This window comes from Chrysochloris asiatica, unplaced genomic scaffold, assembly GCF_000296735.1.
Source record: "Chrysochloris asiatica unplaced genomic scaffold, ChrAsi1.0 scaffold00007, whole genome shotgun sequence".
In the NCBI taxonomy this organism is placed as follows: Eukaryota; Metazoa; Chordata; class Mammalia; order Afrosoricida; family Chrysochloridae; genus Chrysochloris; species Chrysochloris asiatica.
In genome coordinates, this window is record NW_006408525.1 from 32,471,703 (window position 1) to 32,480,107 (window position 8,405).

Here is an 8,405-nt window from a genome sequence, read left to right on the forward strand (position 1 = left end):
ATTATAATCAATGTAATGAAACAAGGTATATAAATATTTGAATGTGAAACTGATGATGTGCCCTGAAAACTTTCACTCAATCCACAATAAAAACCTTAAAAAAAAAAAAAAAAAAAACAATAAAAGGATAAATATGTAAAAAAGAAAATCATGAGCACATCCACAAAATTGGATGAAGTTGCCCAGGAACTACACAAGTAAGAGGAGAGAGGGCTCAAGTAGAACAAACACCAGTGTTTTAACGGAGCAAAAGGAATAAAGTCTCTGCAGAAACCCCAGAAAGAGCAGCCAGATGACGATGAAGGAAACAGCAAGCCTTCAGATCCCACTTCACTGTTCGGCCGGCCAGCCTTCTACCTGCTTTACATGTGCTACCTCATTTCCTCCTCACAACAGCCCTCAGAAGTAGGTGCCACATGTTCCCCATTGAACAGATGAGTTAACTAAGGCACAAAGAGGTTAAATGACTTTCCCAAGGTTACACACTAAGTGGCAGATCTGGAGTTTGAATCCATGAGTCTGGCTCCAGAGTCCATGTTCTGAATCCTGAGCTACAACACCTCTCCAAAATGAAGGCAGGAGGCCAGAGGGACCATTACCATTACTACTGAGGCTGAAATTTTTCCTAAAATGATTTCTAAGGAAGAAAAAAACATCTAGCAAAAACTAAAATCACTAGACTATTAATTTTTTTTTTTTTAATTTCTTCAATATCTGAATAACGTTGGGTTACTCCCAACAATGCCCAGAGCTGGTCCCTCCTGACTGCTACTGGACCCCTTGCCCACTCCATCTCCATCCACTACCACCACACTGCTACTAAACTGGGCCTGGTCTGCACTCTCTCTCTAGCTCATCAAATGGCCCTCCTCCCACAGCCAATTATCCAACATAATCAATGCTTTCACTTCAGGGCAGGAAAACAGGAGAAGGAATTTGGGACTAGCCTCTGATGACAGCTGACAAAGCAACTTCAGAACACGTGTTTATCTACAGCACTACCTGAAGACAGTAAAAGTCTCATGACAGCAACAAACCCTTCCTCACCACAAAATGCACCCAAACCAAGACACTTCATTTTGCACTGTACAAGGCCCTCCAGACAACACTAAAGGTCTGTTTGCTCTGGCAAAGACTTTATACAAGCTTCTATCTTTATGGAAGCAGAATGCCACATCTTTTTCTTGCAGAGTGGCTGGTGGGTCCAAAACCTTTCAGTTAACAGCCTAGTGCTTTAACCACTGTGCCACCACAGCTCCTTTGTGTATCTAGCCTGTATATGCTGCTATCCTAGCCTAGCACAGAAACAAAGTATTAAGCTAGAAGGGAGAGCTGTTAGAAATAGGCCCAAGGACAGTAATAGCCTGGTACGAAGGCAGCAGATCCTGAAAATAAAGAGTAACAGGCAAAGATACAGGCAAAACACTGAAAGTATATGACGTTATTGTTGTTATGTGCTGTGGAGTCAGTTCCAACTCACAGCGACCCTGTACAGGATTTCTGAGGCTATAAATCTTTATAGTAGCAGAAAGCCTCATCTTTCTTCCACAAACAGCTGGTAGTTTCGAACTGCTGACTGTGAGATGAGCAACCCGATTCATAACCATAGGTACATACTAATCCATTAATACAATATATTTGTATACTGCCACTGAGTTGATTCGACTCACAGCAACCCTGTTGTTGTTGTTAAGTGCCGTCGAGTTGATTCCGACACATAGCGACCCTGTACAGGGTTTCCAAGGCTGTAAATCTTGACGGGAGTAGGAAGCCTCATCTTTCTCCCACAAAGCGGCTAGCAGTTTCGAACTGCTGACCTTAAGGTTTGCAGCCCGGTTCATAACCACTACGCTACCAGAGCTCCTATATGGGCTTTAAACCACATAAGGCATAGTCCAACAGGGCTCCAAAGGCACATTATAGTCAACAGAGTATAGTGACTGATGGATATAATGAATTTTGAATTATTATTAAAAGGTCAAATTTCTAAGCAAGGTATTTTCTTTAAAGAGGCAGGGAATCATGCAATAACCTTTAGAAAGCTTTTCACTGAAAAAATAATAACTCTTTAAAGTCATAACACCTGATTTTAGAGAGAAGACTTTCAAACGAAGGTCCAAACAGGCCACTGGACAAAGATAGGTTTTAAAAATAAAGCAGAAAAGATCCTCTATATTAAATAGTTTAAACTTTGCCCTAAAAGTCAATGGGAGCCACCAAAAGGGGAAAAGAAGTAGAGGCCGACCAAATCAGTCCAAATAGGAGGGGAATATCCTCAAGGTCTTGCTGTTTTGGGGGTGGCCAGTGTTGTCTACCCCAAAAATGACAGTTTGAAGCCAAGTGTCTGGGAATAACCATGCCAGCTTCTTCATTTATTGTCATCCAACTGAATACAAAACACCTTTCTATTCTGTCCTCTTGCTGGTGGAAACATACTTTTGACTTATTTTCATTATAGTTCAGCAGCCCCTAAGAGCAACCTGAGGATGGACCACATCACACACCAAAGACCACACACCTCTTTCTCTACTTCTCCCCATTTTCACTGATCCTTCTTCTCCCACTCCTCTCCCAGTCTCATCCATACCCTAACACCTGAAAACTGGATCTGGAAGCATCATAGGTAGTGCTTGGTCATGACTGCCAATATGCAGGCTCTACAAATATGCAGATCTATGCTATACAGACAAAAAACAAGGAATCATTTCCATGGGAACTTCTCATTTACAAGAGTGCCTTAACTGAGAATTTTTGGGTTTGGAGTTTTTTTCCTTTGATTCTGATGTTTCCTTTGATAACTTTGATTTGTGATGAAAGCGAGTATAGGCACAACTTTCTATGAGTATGGAAATAAGCACGTAACTCTAGTTTAACATTTAACTGGACTTCTGGTGTGATGCTGTAGGATCAGCGCTGAACTGTGAACCGCAAGGTCAGCAGTTCAAACCCATCAGCTGCTCCTCGGAAATCCTATGTACAGAATCGCTATGACTAGGAATCAACTCAATAGCACTTAAGAACAATGACGTTTAACTAATGCCTTAGAAAAACACAAAGTTAGTTAAATATCCTGAAATCAAAACAAAGCTGAACAACTACAGACACTGAGCATTTTTGACTCCTAAGTATACATTTTTATTAACCTATCATATTTCTTTTCACTTAAAAATAGCTCCTCCAAAATGTTTTAACAGCATTCACAACAAAAATAAAGAATAAAATCCACTTTTTCTCCAAATTCAATATTATCCTCCCCCAACAAAAAACAAACGTTTTTTCCCCCTGTACAGATCAATCATTACAATGTTTTTAGGCTTTTTAAGTAATAAAAGTAGTTGGAAAATATTAGCAAATAAAAGCTTTGTTTACACTCAGATGTCTTCCACTGGTCAAACCATTGGTAAAGAACATAAAATTAAGACAGCCACAGAACTACCTTCTTACATAGTTAACAGGTAGTAATTCACACAGCAGAAAAACACTGATTTACCTTTTGTATTCCTGCCATGCCACAAGTCTTTCGTACAGCTTCAGGGTACTGGGAAACTATGTTAGAACACTCCAAATGTAGATAGGTTTAGATGTACAATCTCAAACATCATTGTGTCTTGTTAAGTGCTATCAAGTCGGTTCCGACCCATAACAACCCTGTATAGGGTTTCCGAGGAGTGGCTGGTAAGCTCGAAATGCCGACCTTGTGGTTCAAACCAACTTGTAGTCACAGTGCCACACCAGGACTCAAACATCATATGTACCTTAAAAAGGCAGGCCTCTGCATTAACTAAGGTCAAAGTGACTAACATGAATTCAATATATTGATCCCAATGTTTTTGAGTTTCTAGGGAACTAGTTATGAGTCATGGTGGCACAATGTTTAAAGACTGCTGCTAACCAAAAGGCTGGCTGTTCAAATCCACCAGCTGGTCCACAGAAGAAACATGTGGCAGTCTGCTTCCATAAAGATTTACAGCCTTGGAAGCCCTGTGAGGCGGTTCTACTCTAGCCTACAGGGTTCTCTAGGAGTCAGAATTAAGTAGACTTCGGAAGTGAATTTGGTTGTTGTTGTTGTTTTTAAAGTATCCACTGGTAACCCCCTTTCCTTACAGATGCCACCAGGTACTAAGCACATGAGAGCCAAGAGAAATATCCTTGGATAATAATATCCTTCAATTCCTACGGTTCAGGCTCACTGGCTGGACTCCCCATGCAACTCTTCCAACTCTACAGGGAGAATGGCTCAAAAAACTGTCACTCTGGCTTCCTTCATACTAATATAAGCACTCATTAGCCAATAATAGCAGCTGGAACATACATGAAGATGAGAATTCAAGTCTATGTTACCTAAAAATTTCCCACCAAGACCAACTACTTAGGTTACAGAGACTACCTTCTCCTCTAGTTTACCTAGTCCATCAACCTGGGATTCCACAGGGATTACTGCACATATCTTTTTTACTTTTTTTTAATGATCTTTATTGTTGCTTTCTGATAGTCTTCCCCCACCCCCACACTCTTAAACTAAACTTCCTCTTGAAAACTTGTAAGCCAGTCACTTCGTGCCTTTATCACCCCCTCATTTTAGGTAGCCAATGTTTAAGTTGCAGTTGCCTGTCCCTATCTGCCTTGTATATAGAGAGGATAGAATTGATACTTGATGTGAAGACTCCTTCCCTCTCAGTTGGTACTTTGAGCTCCTACATCCATAAGTATAGGTCAAGTTCATCAAACTGCAGCAATTTATACTCATTTATCAAAAATTGTTTTTTATCTTCCTCTAGTCGAGTTCTGATGATCAAGCTATCAAAGCTAGGTGAAATGGGTACTACCTGCAAGTTTGGGCGTTCTTTGCACATAATCTGAATTACCAAACTCTAGAAAAGGCAATCTGGTAGAGGGTTTCCATCACTCCTTATCATTATTTCTCAGTCCTTCTCCCAAAGTCTTAAGCTTTGCCCTCTGCTTAGACCAAATTGGGAGTACTTTGACGATCTTTGCACAAGGGGCAAGAAAGACTAGAGAACCACCACACCAACAAGAGCTTTTTCATCTACACATCATTATGTCCACACTATCCAAATGACATTTATCCCATGAGATGAAACCTGACCCAAAATGCTACCTCTGCTACCTGTTGAGAAAATCTCATGCAGAAAACTAGGGAGCAGAAGGGTTGCTCTTCAACAGAGCTGTTCATGTAGACCGGCAAGTCTTAGAATGTTCCAATATACTGTATGAAGTTTCAGAATAAACAAATGGTTAATGACACATCTTTTGTAACACATGAATCAGCTACTGATTTGCAAGAGTGAGGCACACCCTAGTACCTATGACTCTCAAGTACCTGTTTGAAAGTGGACCTTGATGTCTGAGTTGCCAATCCATCCTACTGGGATTGGAACAGAATTCTCCAGTTATGTGGGATGTTATAATTTAAGTAAAAAAAAAAAAACTGAACAAATCATTATAATGGAAATTAATTTGAGAACTTGGTTAACATTTCAACACCAATATTCAAGAATAACAAAAACCAAGTGAGAATTGACCAATCAGCTACTAGGAAGCAAAAACAATAGTAATTTTTGAGGGGAGAGGAGTGCCAGGTAAGGAGTTAAATAGCAAAAATCAAGAATCTGAATATTGTCAATTCTAAAGAAAAATTAAATAAAGCAGTAATGAAAAAAATCATGTCTTACCTTAAGAGGCATCCAAATAGCATTCATAGTGTCAGGAATAGTTCCAACAATACTCAGAAATGAGCAAGAAGGGAATCTCAGAAATTCCCTCGGAGTCACCAAGTATGAGTAGGTAGGAAAATGTTTTGTTTCAAGAAGGTATCTGAAAGAGATAACTTTCTTTTAGACTAAAAATAATAATAATCAAGAGGAAACAAATAGTTAAAGATACCAGGGTAGAGATCTGAAGTACTATTTTCCTCACCATGCTAAAAAAATGTACAAAAGTCAGACCCATTTTGAAAAAAAGGCAAATGTCTATATATGCATTTATGTATCTATCTGGTGCTATAGGATGAGCGCCGGGCTACTAATTTTAAGTTCAAACCCACCAACTGCTCCTCAAAAATCCTATACAGGGTCACTGTGAGCTGGAAGCAGCTCAAGAGCACTTTACAACAAGAAGTATAAACGAGGGGAGTTTCAAAAGTTCATGGAACAATCAAATGAAAAAATATTGGAATTTCTCCAAGAACTTCTTGAAGTCTCCTCATATAAAATATTCTAGATAAGAAGAATTAATAGAACATTTTCATATTTGGTGGTTGTTGTTATCAAGAATTAGAATATCAAAATCCCTGTGAGAAAAAATTATTATCTAGAACACTTCATAAACACTATTGAAAGGTGATTTCTGTGATGGCATTATTTTTTGTTTTTTGTTTTTGACCCTCACCACAATTTTATTAAGCAAATTAAAACCACTCTTGATAGTTCTGATTGTCCTAAGTTTCATTCATTAGGCTTACGTTTTAAAGCTGATTCTACTGAAAAATAAAATCTAGTCTTGACTAAAGTACTACAATTAAATAATGGACCCTTCCTTCCCTAGAGATCTTTAAAAACCGACCAAAACAACTCAACTGTGAGGATGGGAGGGAAGTTAGTTTTCCTGGAGACAGGAGGATGGACTAAATGACCTCTTGCAGGATCCTTGTTTAAGTCCTAGGCCTAAATGTGACTCTAGCTTAACCAGTTACCACTTCGTTGAAAATGGAGGCCTGCCAGAGTAGGGACAAAAATGACAGCACCCACCTATTCAAAAATAGATTTTGAAAAATCAAAGGATCCTCATTTTTAAATAAAAATAAAATTAAAACCTCTGGAAAGGATTCGTTCTTGATTTGAGTTTGTCACTCTGGCTTTGGAGACTTGGCATCACTTTCCTATCCTTTATAGGATTTTTTTTTTTTTTAGGTGGGGGTGTAGTTTGACTTCTGGACCCAAGTTTAATATGCCCCTTCAAGATTCCTACCTCTGAAGCCTGGGGGGTTAGAAGAGGGAGAGCCGAGTTCCCACCCCTCCCCCCTCCTTGGACCCTTGTCCCAAACCTAACCCCCACTCCCGAGTGGGGCGGCGACTCCTGCTCCATTCCCATTGTTGGGGTGGGGGCACAAGAAGGAGTGGGCTCAGGGTGGGGGGCGACGGCGACCGTGGCACTAGCCCGCTTCTGAAGGGGCGGCCCAAGGGATGCAGCTTCCCTTCCTCTCCGCGTCGGTCCGTCCCACCTCGGCTCGGCCTGGCGCCCCGGGTTCTGCTCGGCGCCCCTGGTCCCGGCTCTGGCCCACCCCTCGGACAGTCAGGCCCCTGTGCCACTTGGCCGGCGACCCGCGGCCCAGTATTGCGGGTGGGTGCAGGCCGGGGGTCTCTGTGCCCCACACACGCGTCCCCACTCCCCCAGCCCAGCCGCTTCCAGGGCCCTCGGCGGCGCCCGCTCCTCGGGCCCCTCTGCTCCCCGCCTCCCGGCCGGGCCGCCCCCTCGGGCTCTTCCCCTCGGGGCGGCTTCCCCTTCCCCACCATCACCCCTACCCACTTGTGCCCCCACCCCCCGGGGCACCAGTGCCAACGGCGACTCCCCCAGCCCCGGACCTACCTGCACGGCTCAACCAAGCCTAGAAGTGAGGGCGGGGAATCTTCCTCCCTCCTCCGTCTCTCATTGGCCCTTCCGGGACATATCGTGAGAGCCATTGGTTGATGACGGATGTCCGTCAGGGCGGCGGGGCTGGACGGAAGGGGGAGAGGGATGCTGGTGCCTCGGCGTCTCTGTCTCTGTGTATCTCTCTGTCTCTGTCTCTGCCTCGGCTCTTGGAAACGGGTGGCGTTTGGACTAGAGTACTGGAAGGGAGCCTGAGGTGGAAGAAATAGGCTAATGGAATCCTGGACGAGCTTCCCAACAGTCTGACCCCCTACCTAAGTCCCCTTTCGGTCCTCTTCTCCATCACCCCAGCCCCTTCCCCCCCACCCCTGGAGGTTTTTCATCCAGGAAGCGACGTGGTGAAAACTCGAGGCCGGAAAGCCGCAGGGAGAGATTTTATATATATATGTATATGTATAGATATGTATAGATATACACACACACATATAAATACTATATCCATGTATATGGTCACCTAGACATAAGGTTATGAGGGCCTGGAGAGGAAAGGACACACACTCAGAGTGAGAAGGGCTTGAGGTACAGCCACTACTACAACAAGAAGGAATCCAAAAAGCAGTGGTTACCTTCCAGGAGGGGGACTGAGTGCAGGGAGCTTGGAACCAGGTGGGAGAACGACTTCACATTTGGCGGCATACCCTTTATACGTTTTGATTTTTGAATCATTCACAGAGATTAACCATTCCTAAAACTTGTTTTAAATGTTTAAATAATTATAAGGTCTTAAAATCAGGGGA

At 42.5% G+C, this 8,405-nt stretch overlaps 1 protein-coding gene across 1 annotated transcript in view; it reads right to left on the reverse strand.

Annotated features, from left to right (window-relative positions):
- Window positions 1-7,639, reverse strand: part of KANSL1 (KAT8 regulatory NSL complex subunit 1) — a 222,657-nt gene extending 215,018 nt beyond the window's left edge. The window contains exons 1-2 of the mRNA XM_006833547.1: window positions 7,606-7,639; window positions 5,694-5,835 (exon numbers count right to left, since the gene is read on the reverse strand). The gene's annotated coding sequence lies outside the window, so the exon portion shown is untranslated. The remainder of the gene's footprint in view (window positions 1-5,693; window positions 5,836-7,605) is intronic.
- Window positions 7,640-8,405: the final 766 nt, after the last annotated feature.